The 15,517-nt window shown below is 32.0% G+C and overlaps 1 protein-coding gene across 3 annotated transcripts in view; it reads left to right on the forward strand.

The window, feature by feature from the left end:
- The first annotated feature begins 6,027 nt into the window (after positions 1-6,027).
- Positions 6,028-15,517, forward strand: part of LOC141454139 (GATA-binding factor 5-B-like) — a 96,939-nt gene continuing 87,449 nt past the window's right edge. Inside the window, exon 1 of one of the 3 annotated variants that reach the window (XM_074128036.1) lies at positions 6,028-6,412. The gene's annotated coding sequence lies outside the window, so the exon portion shown is untranslated. The remainder of the gene's footprint in view (positions 6,413-15,517) is intronic. The other 2 variants (XM_074128034.1, XM_074128035.1) reach the window with 2 other exon arrangements.

Consider the following 15,517-nt stretch of genomic DNA (forward strand, 5'->3'; position numbering starts at 1 on the left):
ATTTGTGCCAAAAAGGATAAACATTGGGGAGGTTAATAATCTAAGCAAGTTATAAGGGTTGTGAGAATAATAATAATACAAAAAAAATCTTTATAGATTCATACAAAAGTATAGTTGATCTTTATGATGAAACAGAAGGGAGGGTGTTCATTGCAGACTAGATGTACGATTGGTCCAGAGGCCAAGATGGCGTCACTTACTATCGATCTGACCTTCTTTGACCCCGAACCTAAGTACATACGGACTCTTTGTCATTAAATTACTCTTTTACTATAAATATATATAAACGAACCCCTTATTTATTTAATAATTATGATTAAAAACATTTAATCTACAGTAATTAAGATTTTTCTTTTTCTTTTCTTTTTTGTTTTAATCGGGAATTTTGTTTTGTAGGGAATAAAATACTTGATATTCCTTTTGATGTCCCTTTTTTTCTTTGGCAATTTTGGTTAATTAGAGGTTCACACTCTTATTTACCTGGAAATTGACGCCATTTGCCTTTTTTTAACACCGTCAATGATAAATTTATTAAATAAGAATTATTAAAATTAAATTTCTCATAATATTTTCAAAGAAGTTATCTTTAATGAATTGATAAATTTTCTGCACAGTGTTTGTCGGTCTATAAAGTGTGTTCACATTTTCTGATAAAACTTCTTTTTTTTTTAATTTTCTTTAATAACTTACTAGATTGGCCAGTTACTAAGGAGTTACTCGAGGATTTAGTTGTAAGTCTAAAATCCTCAGCTGGTGAAACAGTCAGCTGCAAGATTCGCCATGCTCAGGTTTTATTTTTTAGTAACGTAAAGAGAGTTCACCAAACATTCTTCACGGGGTTAAAAGTTCTGGCTATTCGATACAATCGATTAGTTAAATTAATCTTCAAGATGGTTAACCATCCCTCAATTACATTTACAAATTGTTCAACACACTTGGTTTTTGTCAAAAGATAATTAGAGCTAACTCACTTGGTTTCCATTCGTTAAAATTTCATTAAAAAATCGTATTAATCAATTAATCAAAAGTTTAGTTGGGCCTACTAGGTAGCCTCAATCCCTCAATCTTTATAAAAACCAAGAGTTAGTTCCTGATATTAGTTTTCTTTTCAAAAAGAAACCCAGGATTTTGTAAACTTCCTTATAAGAATAAGGTTCACCCGGGATGCTTTAATACGATATCTTATCCAAGTTTTGGTTTTTGGAATTGATCTAAAGAAAAACAGCAACTATAGTTATATCTGTATGAACAGATAAACTATTTTGCAGTTTTTGTAGATTGCAGGTGGTAATTTACAGTAGGTAGGCCTTTTTCTTGAGGCTAGCTACAAGGACAGGTGCTAGTCAGGAGATCAAAAGCCTGTGGAACTTCGAGAGAAACGTGCAGGCAATAGTGCTTATCAGTACGGCGGAGTGGGTTCAAGGTGCCACGTGTGTAAAGATATATTTCAGAGCAAATGAAATTTTAAACTTAAGTTCATTGCAATCGAAACAGTTTTTTTGATAGTTGTGGAAGTTGTTGGGTTTTTCGTATCTCAGGATTCTAGATTGGGTTCTTTGCTGTGCACTGTGGAGACAAAAAATATCTCTACATCTATATCTCTATCTCTGGCATCAAAACCAGACATGCTGTATAGAGTTTGTGAGAAGGAAGAGGCTTCCCATATTGATCTCTGATTACTTGCAATTTATTCAATATCCTTCGGATTAGCTCTGGATTACCAATCTGGATTACCAATCTGGATTACCAATCTGGATTACCAATCTGGATTACCAATCTCCTCTTCAACATAATGTTTCGAAATACCTAAAAGTTACTACGTAATGCCTACTATTTCAGGCGAGCTTTACATCCATTTAGGTTAGGTATAACGGACGGAGGCGATTAGCAAACATGCTTTACTGCAAATTTCTCTTATTAACCATTAAATAAAATCCAAAGCCTAGACCAGGAATCGAACTCAGCACCACAATACTTCTTAGCTTATGCGGACCTCTTCTTTAACCGCTCGGCTGCTGCGGCGCTAGATGTTCCAGTCTCTAAAGATTTCTGCCCTGTTGGAAAGCGTAAAGTCAGTTCCAAAAACAGTCTTGTATGCACAAATATCCTGTATTATCGGTCAAAAAAAGTTAATCAGATTTCTCTCTGATGTATTAAAATTTTACTAGTTCCTCCAAGTTGAGACATAGTCCAAACATATACGATCTGTATTTTATGACAACGACACAGTTTATTGTATTCAGTGTAGTTCATGTCAAATTTAGAAGATACGATGTAAAATTAAAGTTGCACTGCTTCAAAAGAAAGTTCCTTATTTATGGTAGCTGCGATGTGAAGCAGAAAAACGAAGTCACTGGAAGAAGTTGCTGGACCAATCTTGGCATTCAGCTTCCACAATAATCACCTACATTTACCGCAAAAAAAATATCTTGATGACATAAAAAAAAAAGTTGCCTATTTGCGTAAAAAGATCCTATTTCAGGAAACCAATTTAAATTCTTAATTGGACTGTACATAGACAAACGGTAGACATGGAATCCCTCACACTAGACTGAAAAGACAAGAAAACTAACAAACGCTACAAACTTCTCGCCAGACTACTTGACGAACGTTCGAAACTTAACCTACAAAACAAAAGATTCTTATACTTTTTGTTACTGCGACCTATTTAGTCATACGGTATCGAAGTATGAGGATTGACTAAGCGTTCCAACTCACTACGCCTCCAGGCATTACAGTCAAAAATACTTCGAAAACTTCTTAACGCTCCGTTCTATGTATCTAACCTCACCATCCATAATGATCTCAAAATCCCTTTCATTACAGATCTTGCTAAAACTCGTTTTCTCAAATTTCATTCCTCTACAGCAGCTCATCCTAACCCTTTCATAGAACACCTAACTTCCTCCACATTACCAGGTAATCCTCTAAGGAGATTGAAGAGAAGATGGCCCCGCGATCTACTCTCCTCATAAGAGCAGTATAGTACATGTATTCACGTTAATGGAGTGTCACCACTGGGTGCCTTCTCCTATCTTCATTCACGACATTGTTATACTCGTATTATATCACATTTGCTTGTTGCAACAATCGTTGCAGTTGCAAATTTCAATTTTAAGATTTTAAAAACAGAAATCATATTTATTAAAACATTCATATCATTACTAATTTAAAAAACTACTCAAAGCATGGCCATTGAGATTCAAGTAATTGACAGCCAGTTTAATTATGAAACACTTTAGAATTTATCTATTAAATTAAATGTATTTAGAATATATTAATAGATGTGGAGGGCAGTTAAAATATAAATTAAAAATAAATAAAGATAAAAAATGCAATTTGCTAAGCAAGTTAATATCGTGTGAGAAGTTGTTAATTCAGTTAATCGCTTCAAACCGCCTCCTGTTTGATGTAGTGAACTGAAATCATTATTATTATATTAATAGCTTTCAATACCAGATAACTGCAGCAGGTTCGTGTACATTATCTACTTTAAATTACATTATTTGCAATTTAAAAAGTATTAGTAACCCAGTTGTAGAATTTTTATGCCAACAGAGGCCTAATGCTTTTAAGTGCGTGTAATTTGGTTTTACGAACATAAACCAGTAGTGCATCGCTTAAATTGCAATTTTTTTTTATTTTTTCTTTCTAAGCCCTTCAACATCTGAGGTCACTGGTGCATTGCCGGCCACTGGGTAGTGTTCTCTCGATACAGACAACATTGTCTGTAAGAAGCACCCGACTTTGAACAGTAAGAAGCTTCTAGAAAGAGAAAATCCAAAGGCCAAGCTGCTGGATTCGAACCCGGGATCTTCGCTGTGGAGTCCAATATGTGCCAACCACTCAGCTAACCAATTCCCTTGCCTGAATTATTGAAATCCTAATATAAAAATTGTGTTGTATGTTGGAATTAAAGTTTAGTTTTTTGAAGACTACACACGGAAAAAAGGGGTTAAGGCCAATTTTGACGAAAATGGGTTTTGGCAACATTATGTAGTTCATCACGCAAACTTTCAGATGGGTGAACTTAGTTGAATGCAACGGTTTTAGTCTCAGAGTTATAGCCAGATGAATATAGGGTATACACAGAGAAAACGGGTGAAGTCCATCCAAAACACGGACAGAAAGAGTGAAGTCCTGCAGGTGTGCATTTCTAAACTGTATTAATTTTACTGTCTGGTTTTATGAAAGTTATTTATGAAAGATATATATTATAATTTACATAAGTTCATTCAAAATAAAAGCAGAAATTTTGTAAACAATATTATTAATTTCAAAAACTCAATTAGTCATGAACCCCCAGTATGATAGACGGACTGGACTCCACAGATCAATAGAATTTTGTCGTGGGAGTTGCATGGAGTTTATAAAGTTAATATGATCTCTATATTACATTATATTCTTATTTTCACAATCTGATTTGAGGGTTACACTAAGAAACTGGAAAATAGACATACAGATAAATAGACACAGAGGCCCCCCAATTTTAAAAAAAAATATTTGTTTGATACTTTTAAGGAATACTAAAGAATGGTCCATTCAATGCGCTGTATAAATTACAAAAGCATATTTCAATAAACACTGAAACTGTGACGTTTCAAACTTTAAAGTTGCTTTAAAGTTAAAGTTGTTTATAGAAAAATCTATAAAATGAAATTAACCCTTTCTTCCCGTGCAGTCTTCAATTGCAATCAACGTTGCATAAAGTTATGCCTAAAATACTTATACCTTTTTTTGGATGAACTTGACGTTTAGATACAGAAATTTGGATTTAGTAGATGGAATGCAAAAGTGCATTGAATTAAATTCTGGCTAGTTAAAATTAGGGACTCAAAACTGATCAACTTCCGCTTAAAAGTCTACACTCATAACCACTACCCCCAAACCCAAACTTGTACCGATACAAAAAATTTAAAAAAAATTAAAACTCCATGTTTTTTAAAGACTCAAATTCTAAAAAAATATTAACGAGACAAGATTGCAAGTAGCTCTTCTATCAATCCGTCAAATGAAATTGTTAGCGAGTTTAGATTAGACCAAGTATAAGAGAGATGTAAAGTAAGCTCACACACTGACCTATTTAAAAAAGCTATTTCATTTATCCAAGGCATATCGAGTGTCAAACTACCCGAAAATGCATGAAAGAATTTTTTCACCCACCGCATTAAAATGGAAATATACACTGAAAAGGTGCGTCTCGAAATCCCATAAAGATAAATTTACAAAAATGATCATCTAATAACAAAATTTCAACTAATCAATCAAACTTTAGTAATGGCAACTTCTTTAAACTGTGTTTTAATATAACCTGCTGCATAAAATGTTATTTTTATAGAAGTATGACGCATAATTTTAAATTTTAATAAAAAAAAGGAGTTAATTAAAACGAAAAGTAACAACAGAAATCTCTTTCTGTCACTGGATATTTAAAACAAGCAAGGCGCAAGAGGTGATAATAGGCTAGTACCGCAATGGTGAGGTGTACTGAGGTTCCGGCGTACTGTAGCATAACTAGATTTAAAGCAATAACAAGGTAAATGGGTGAAGTTTCAAGTTAGACTCAAAGTACAGTGGATTATTTAGAACTGTTAGTATAAAAATTCAATTAAGAAGGCAAATCCTAGTCAGCTGCAACTAACGGGAAATAAATTGAATTATGAATAATTTTTTAATCAAGAACATTGTAAACATCATTTATAGATACAAATTAATGACATACTATTTAACTGTCAAATAGAAACTCGCGACAATCGTGTTACAATAAAAATACAATATTAATGAATAAATTAAGGAAAATAAATACTTCTATTTTAAACAAGAAATAAATAATAATATAAAGAAAAGACAAAAAAATAAAAACTAATAGAGGTAAGGTAGGTATATAAGTTCTTTGTCTGAACACAAGAAGATATAAATCTTTCGCGTTCAAGACAAGGCCTAAAGTATTGGACTTACGTCGAACGCATTGCAGGTAATATCTGTACACAAACACACTGATATACGTAAAATCCAAAATAAAATAAAAAGAAATAAACATAGAAAAAAAAAAAAGATTTAAGTAGGCGGAGCCCAAGAACAAGTATGTTTGAGCCAATAACAAGCATGATATAACCAAATTGTATATCTAGAAAGTAAGTGGGGATAGAAATCTAAACAGGAGGAGATGACTGGGCGGATCCCCCACCGCCTGTTGTAAACGTTAACACACTCGGCCGGTGATTAGAACAGTCGACTGGAGGTGGTCGCAGCGTTTTTGCGTTTAGCTGCAAGTATTACTGTGTTTCATTGTGCGTGTTTTTTTATTTATTTTATATTATTTTTTTTAGAAATTAACTAGTGAAAAACCAATATTTTTTTTTGTATTAGTTTTAATTAATTGAAACAGTACCTGGGTGCACAAGATCCTGTGGTAAGTCGTCTTTTTATGCTACTAAACTCAGGCAAAATAGGTCTACAATAACTAGTACTAAAACTAAACTGTATTTTACAAAATAATATCTAGGAATATTAAAGGTAAACAGATAAAATCACTTTTCGTATGGAATGCGGGATATTTAAAACCTAGAATATCAAAAAAATAAAATAAATAACGAGCTGTAATTTCATTCACAGCACTCATTTTACATCGTCTCCATATCTTGAGATAGATGCATTAACAAATATATTACTTGATCTCTTAAATTTACATTTTTCTTCTGAGAATATTATGATTTGATATAATGAAGTCAGTTCAGGAACAGTTGCAACTCATTCATCGTTACCTACAAATACATTCGCTTCACACATTCATCATTCTACTGTATACTGCTATTTACATAAACTACTGCTAATGGATGGAGCAGCACTCTGTGCTCCTGCCATCCTTATAGCTTAACCAAAATTAAAATCACGTAATCCTTCTCTAAACATTTTCTTCCATTCATTCTAATTCGGCTATAGCTTTTAAATACATTCATATTTCATTGCTAGCTCTGCTATCGACTTAAGCACATAAATGTTGGTGGAGAATATAATGTCTTCGTAGCGAAATGGTGCATCTAAATACCTGTATATGTCGTCAAACATTCGTTTCCTTTCTACCACATAACGTGGACATATCATTATTACATGTTTGTAATCCTCCTCCTCATTGCAATCTACGCAAAGAGGAGAGAGGACCTTTTTGTTGATTCTGTGAAGATACGTACGATCCGCACTCCGCGTGGTTCGCTCTCAGCCTGCTTATTGTCGTAACAACCCATTTATTAGTGACAGTTCCCTTAAACCATGGTTGTCTAGGTAACTGATCTGCCATAGTTTTATAGAATCTCCCTTTATCACCATTATTGTAATCTGTCTGCCATTTTTGTAGTGCTGCTTTTGCAATTATACCCTTGATATCGGTGTGTGGTAATTTATAATTAGCCATTTCCCCACTATTGGTGGCTTCCTTTGCAAGTGTATCAACAATTTCATTCTCTTTTATACCACAATGACCTCTTACCCACAAAAAATTAATGCAGACTCCCTTCTCTTTAAAAATGGCAATAGTTTCTACAATGTGATTCGTTCCTGTAGACTGGTTGTGTATATGTGATAATTTACACAACGCACTCTGGCTGTCACTAATAATGGTATATTTTTTCTCCGACAACGAATAAATATATTTTAAAGCCGTTAAAATAGCTATTAGCTCCGCTGTATAGATGGACGCCTCATCTTCTAATTTAATTATCGTAAAATAGTTCCCAACCGGATCATACACAGCACTTCCGACTTTATTATTGATTTTGGACCCATCTGTAAATAAACGATATGAGCCCGGATAATGGGAAGAAATGTAATCTTAGAAGGCCGCGGTTCTCATCTTTTCCGGTACCTTTATCAAGTCGAAGGAAGTGTTAACACTTAATTCGCTCAATAAATGTTCGTATTTTAAGTTGTACACATCTAACTTATTATTAGAATGTACCTTATCTCTAAAGGTAGAGATTCTAATAAAACTTTCTGTGTAAATGGGGCCTTTCTTTTTTGTCCAATATTTGTGAGTGAGGAGTTTAAATAGTTGAGCAGAGTGAAAATTTAACCAAGGGATTCAGATTTTGATTGTTTCTAGCGTACCTCAATTTGAAATTACTGATTTTGGGTTTATTGCTTTTTCTCGCTATAATAAAAGGTCTAAAAATATTTTTTGTGTATATTTTTCTCCTTTATTTTATTTGAAATTTCAAGATTCATGCAATAAATAGGTTTACCATTCATAGTTGGATAGTTTTGCGTGAAGGTGGTACATTATAAACTACACAAACGGCGTTATAGATTTATTGAAAAGAGCTGAGAGAAGCGTGAAGGGTGTTTAGAATGGTACGAGTGGTCTTTCTGAAGTGAAATTTGCTGTAGAAGTGTCTAGGACAATGTGGATACCAAATAGCTACAGCCAAAATGACATTGCAGAGGATTCTAGGTTGGATGATTGGGTTCCAAATTGTACTTCTAGTTCATGGAGTTGTTTCGTGATGAAATGTAAGCAGGTGTTTTATTAAAAATTTGATTTAGAGCGATTACTAAGTAGTTATTTTGTAAAGAAAAAGGAAACGAACTTATTTTTAAATAAGAAATTTGAAAGCCTATTTGTGGAATCAGTTTTTATTCTCAGTAGGAGTTATCTAGATGATTGAATCATCTTTAACTGTGAGAGAAATCTCAGAAAACATTCAAAACAAAATGAAAAGATCTAAAAAAAAATGAAAACAGATAGCTTAAGTCGTTTTTTTGATTTCTGATGTCCATCTCCTGCAATGGCCGCACCAACACAGCTTCTTCTTTTCCAGTGCTTGTCCTTGTCCTGTCAGATCACTATTTCTCATTGAATCCATTTGTGTTATTGCATTACCTCCTCCCAATAATCCATTTCTAGAAGCCTCACCTTTGTAAAGATATTTCTGAGTTGTGGCCCAGATTGCCGTTCCATCAGCAAACCGTACTCTTAAAAAGAGGAGTAAAATAATTCTTCTTTACTTTCCTTAGAAATATTTTTGTGTTGTTAATGAGGTTAGTTGCACTGTACTCGATAATATCACTGATAATATCTGTTAAAGCGGGGCTAGATGAGAGACCAAACCCGGTGAGGAATACAAAATGCAAACTATGACGTACAAAATTCGTGAAATTCTTTTCTGTCAGGGTGGCAGCTATTCGGATCACCTTCCTAGCCTATTTATAAGCTACCTAGTAAGGCCTTCCTGTTCCAAAGATCGAGCCAAACACCCTGAAATTGTACACACAACTACACTTATTCCTAGCATTTACTTTACTTTATCCAAGCATAAGTAAGAATTCACTAATTTCCTCATCATCAAATATTGGTCCTCAATGTCCTGACCATGACCAGCTAGAACGCCTGCTCTAGCTTCTTATCCTGAACTAGCTAGTACACATTTCTACATTACACCAACACTCTGCTAAAAAGATTTCAGACATGAGAGTCATCAGCTTTATTCCTGCCTTTAATCTCTGAGGCTTCTAAAATCTTGTCCACCAATAACCTCTGTTTCATTCTATACACTTTTGCTAAAGAAATGAAACCTTCTTCCATATCTAAGGCTTTAGTTCATCCCTTTTTCTAAAGTTTAGTTTCTTTGTTTCTAGAAATGAATCCTAAATAACGAGTTGGTTAATAAATAATCCCACTTTTTACCTCACAAAAGTAAACTAAACCTATAAAATTAAATATAAGACTTATAATCCAGGTAACTTTTACAAGCGAACAAAAAATAAAGCAAGCTTATTGGATTAACCAGTTAACTGTTTATGAGGAAGATATTCGTCATGAAAAAAGTGTAAAATTTTGTGTTATGCCGATTATATTCGTCATGCGTTTTCAGTAATGACCATCGGCAGTTAATTTTGCAATTTTAGTTAAATCTAAACTATATTCGGAAATTTATTTTTGATGTATTTGGTTCCTATTTATGTTAATATAAAAGTCACTTCATTGCAACCCAATTTCATATCAAACATATCCTGGGTTTGACGAATATATTCGTCATCGCTTATTTTTGTACGACGCAGGTATTGGATACATTTTCCAACAAGGTCGAAAGAGTTAACTGGTTAATAAACGTAATTACACTTTCTGGGTTGATTAACCCAAAAAATTAAAGATAATAAAAAGTATAATGAAATTCTAGCTGCTAATAAATGTAAGAAATCATATGAATGCCATAATTAGTTATTTCTCAGTAAACTCAGAAATTAATAACAAATTAAGAAATAAAAAACAAGTTGTAAATTAAATACCTAACAATACGGAATGTTATTTATTAAAAGGGTAAATTACAACAAATTATTATTAACATTATTCTGTAATATTTAAAAATTACGCTTTTTCGTGCAGTTTTTAACTATCAACCCTTATACAATTGTCCTACCGTACTAGTTTCCAAACGTTCGGTCATAAAAAGAAAATATTTTTCATAAGAACCTGATCATTCATCAGATTTTATCGGATAAAATGCCTTTATTGGGAATATTTCAGTTTGTTATCATTGTATACCGGCCAAATTCTAGTGTAATGATGTTTATTTACTTTACGAATATTGGAAATATGGAGGTTCCACAAGGTCTGGTAAAATGTGCACAAACTCTCAAAACATGTTTAAATATTAAATGAAATTAAAATATTTTTGCGCTTGAAAGAAATAATCGTAAAGATAACAATAAGAAAAAAGGTTTGGTTAACTTTGAATTCAATTTTCAATGAAACCTTCATATTTAGACAAAATAAATTAGACTGATTTCTTGTATAAAATAGAATATTTTTAATCAATAATAACTCGGTGTCAACGATCCCTTTCAGCTGTTGGGACAACCAGTTTGGCTTCATTTCTAAGTTTTTGATTTCATTAATACTATAGCGCGTTTTGAAACCTGCTTTAGTTTGTTATATAATAAATAATAACATTGCTAAAGAAATTAATGTCCTTAAATATGTTATTCAGAAAACTTTTGTAGTAAATTCAATAAATGTAAATAATAAATGTTCAAAATTTTAGTTTTAATGAAAAATTAAATGTGTTACCTTTGTTCGCTTAGTCTAAATAAATGTCCACCATAAATAGCTCTCTCTGTCCATCTCCAGGGCCAGTTGTTAATTCATGCATAATTTAAATAAAATAATTTATACAATCTCTAATAGTTGACTGGGATCCAAAAAATAATACATTTTCTTATATGTTCTAATACCACTGGTGTCCTTCAGGAACCTTCTTCAATCTTCTCTAGCTCCATAAACCAGTTCATGAAAAAGGATACCGAGAAAAAAACTAATTCCTTGAAGGAAAACTGTTGTTGATAGAATTTGTAAGATTCAGCACTATTTACACCTAATCTCTAAGAAACTCAGAACCACGTTTAAATTAAGGACCTTTTTTAAGCTAAAGGTAAGGCAGAAATGAATATTACCACCTACTATTCGGCAAACTTGAACTGCATAACAGTTTGACTACCTTTCGATCATAACAATATTATTCGCACTACAATACTCCTTAACAAAAACTTACAGTTTTAAAAGTTAAGTATAAGGGTTGGATTAAACGCCAAAAGGTGTACAAATCAGCAAGTACCCAACATTTCATTAATACTTCATTGAAATCATTTAAATAATTGTACTGCATTAACTTTTTAATAATATTTTGTAGAATTTATTAGATGTTACCAGACCCTTAAGTCGGCCAGTTTATTCATAATAACTTTTTTTTTGTTATACTAATGATAAAATGTACATTACATCCTTAAAAAATAAATAGGTACTCTATTTTAACTCTATTCCAAATTATTCTTCTGATTTATTTTTATGATGCTCTTTATTCTAAGTAATCACATATATACATGCATGTTGAAATAGAAAAAGTCAAATTTAGAGTTCGTTACTGTTGAAATATGAATCACGGAGTTAAAACAAAATTTGAATCTTCAATTCGTCTTACAGAAATATTCGAAAGCACAAATTACTAACAGTTAATTATTACAAATGGATTATTCAACTAATAATTATTGATTTCTCTATTGTAATTTACTGTATTCCCCGTAATTGGGAAATTGTAGTAAAAGACTTTAATAATTATTAGCACTAAAATATAATCAAGCTAAAGAATTTTTGGGATTTTGATGTACCAGTAATACCAAAAAGAGTATAATACCTTAGCTCTTTTGTAAAAAGAACAGGGTACTTTGTAGGTTGGATACGATTTTGTTAGGTAATCTGTAATTTTGTTCGATGTTACACTTAAAATCAAATTTATATTTATTAGTTTTGGTGCTTTGAGCTTTTTAGGTGAGTTTTTTGTGGGAATGCCATAGGGTTCAGTTCCGTAGAATCTGCAGTCCAGTGGACCAAACCCTTGCCTATTGGGAGAAATATCTCTTTTCAATAGGTTCTGTATTTACCCTCCAGTTCTTTCTGAATAGCTATCTCTTCTTTCCTCCAAGTTATTTGTTAGTATTTCTCATTCAGATTTTTAAAAAATACTAAAAACTAAGCCTAAGCAGGCATTTGGCCGCAGTCTGGAGGCCGCAAAAATGCACTTAGCGCCAATAACCTTAAATCTAATAATATTGTAATAATTTTTGTTTTTTCATATTTATTTAAGACGCACCCTCATCTAAGCTCATTGGAGCCCAGAACTTTTTTTCAGGGCATTGTCAGCCCTCCGGACTGTGCCCTCTCGTTATAAACACCAAACAGTAAGCTATAAGTAGCTCCTACGAAGAGAAAATTAAGGACAACAGATGAATTCGAACTCGGGGTCTCCGCGTTTGAAACCAGTACATGGTAATCACTGTGCTAATCTCTCCCCTAAATAGTGTAATAATAACAATAATAATAGTAATTAATGTAAGCAGTTTTATAAGATATTCAAACACTTTTCTACACACAATTTGGAGATTAAGTCAATTGCATTCGAATAAAATTGACGGTGAACTTGTTTATTTTTGCTTCTATTACAAAAAAAATAACCAGTTTTTTAATATAATTGAAACTGAAACTTGTTAAAAATAGTCAAATATATTTCAAATATACATTAATCAACTTGTCTATTAAATATGGTCAATTATTTTACTACTTCAAAAAATAGTGTAGATTTTTTAACTTCCCCTTATGATTCCGCACACGATTAGATATCACATAATAAATTCATATAGAGCTAGTCGTCCTTAAACAAAAGTACTGATAATTTCTTTCTATTGCTCTATTTTTAATTTAGGTATTTTACTTTTTACCAAATTAATTGGTAGAATATTTAGTATGGGTTCTTTAATAAAGAAAATTCTATTAAAAGGGAGTTTTAATGAGAAATTTTTAGAAAAAGTCTGTATTTTCAGAAGAACGTTTATATAAAGAAAACTATTTGATATTCATATAAAACAAAAAGATGTCAAAATTATGTGTTTGACACATATTTCTGGAAATTGAAACTTCTATTCAAATATTAAGATAAAAAATTTCAAAGAAACATTAAATCGCAACAATCGAAGATGTTAATGAAAATTAAGTACAATAAATATAAAGTTCTTAAGGAAAAATTGTGTTTATTTTAGGTTATTTACTTTTAATAAAGGTGCAAGAAGTCAGCATGTGAGGTTAAAACGGTTTTTCAGTTGCACTGCCAGCTTCTGAATAGTCAACACAATGAGCTTGGGAAGAGAAAAAAATCTAAGCATTGCCCTCAACTGGGTACATCATCAGTGAGTGCGCGCTTCCTCCTCAAAATAGTATGAGTGACCCTCGTTTTTTTTTTGAAAGTTTTGCAAAAGACAGGAAGAAAATGAAGATGACTTAGGACCACTGAGATAATTATTTCCCTAATATCGTCAATTATTTCTGATAATTGAAGTAATTTTTACTCCAACAGCTTAATAAGATTCAATATCCTAGATGGTATAATTTCTTTATTGGTGTATCTTCCTCAAAATCAAGAAAAAAGTCGCTCGGTCTTGAACAGTCAATCCCTAAGACTTAAAGGATATAATTTTCAGAGATCTTTTCCCAAATTCTACTTCACTTTTTTCGTCCCACATGTTTTCAGGATGTCCTGAAAACTGTAGGATATCTGTGCAGGACTGCCTGACATTTTCAAATGTGGTGCCACTTAGATTAAGAATATATTGGATAATATATATTGGATTCATTTATTGTGTATCTCTTCTTTTCTTTCTCTTATTTTTAAAAAAGTTTAAGTACCACTGCTAGAGCTGAACGCTTACGTCCTTTTAAAGAACAAGTTGCTTACTTCATTGTAATTAAATCCAAAAATGATTTCAGGAAATCAACCCATACATTAGGTACATTAAAGTTATTGCGAACTACATGAAAAATAATATTTATGAAAAAAAAAAACTCTCTGGAAAGGTTTTCCATTGCTTTTACAGGTTTTGAAACTACGATTTATAAAATGAGTCCCATCTTAAGTTGTTCGCGAAATGTATCACCCATTAAACATTTAAACTCTAAAGAACATTTGACAATTAGACATGAAATTTGAACAGCAAAGTGTAAACCATCTTACAGCAACTTGTTTTGCTCCAATTAAGTTCTAAATACATTAAATGCAAAAATACGCCAACAAATAATTGCCAAAGAGATTAAAAGTCAAAGCTTCAAGTTGCCTTTTTTATTTTATATCTTTTTTTCTTTCTGCTATAAAATGACAATAATTTAGTGGCAAAATGTTTATTTAAACAATGTTGTCGAGTAATTAAATTGAATAGATTCTGCTAAATTTATGAGCATTCATACGGAAAGCAATAAATAAGAAATTATTACCGTAACAACAAGTTCATGCAGGCAATCAAATCGATAAAAATCGATCTCGCTCTTGCTCCGGAATAGAAAAATAAGTTGCGATTTATTTATTATTTGAAGCAAACATACGGACATTTTTTTGCATTTTGAAGTTATTAAACCAACTAAACTGTCAATGAAGCTCCAAAAACAATGATTTTGGGAATATTTAGGTCAATATTCCAAAAATCATCAATTTAACAACAGTCGAAAACCAAAACTATCATTCATAAACAATGTTTTTTTTTTAATTATTATATTGTAGATTCAGTGTTCCGATACCAAGCACATTTTGCAAGTTTAACAGAATAAACTGGTGTAAACACTGACAACAGTTTCTTTTATCACAATTCTCGAGTTGTTGATTTTGTAGTTAATTGTTTGGTTTTGTTGATTGATTTGGTTGTTGATTATTGTTATTATAGAAAAATCCATTCAGCAAAATGGAGATTTCTTCGGATGAAAGGATTTTGATCATAATTTTGCAGTCAGTTCCCCAATCAGGTTCCGGTGATTTTAATTTTGGAGATATTTTGATAAAAACCACTTTTTCGTGGATCAAGCGTTCTCAAAAAGGAACTTTGGATGAAAAATTGAAATCCAATATAAACTTAAAAATAAACGTACCTAACCATCAACTAGTTAAGTTACCAAGTGAGATACAATTAATCAAATTTCTTAATTCTTCAAGAT

The sequence above is a fragment of the Rhodnius prolixus genome, unplaced genomic scaffold (assembly GCF_049639745.1).
Source record: "Rhodnius prolixus isolate KJV_2025 unplaced genomic scaffold, Rpr scaffold_9, whole genome shotgun sequence".
In the NCBI taxonomy this organism is placed as follows: Eukaryota; Metazoa; Arthropoda; class Insecta; order Hemiptera; family Reduviidae; genus Rhodnius; species Rhodnius prolixus.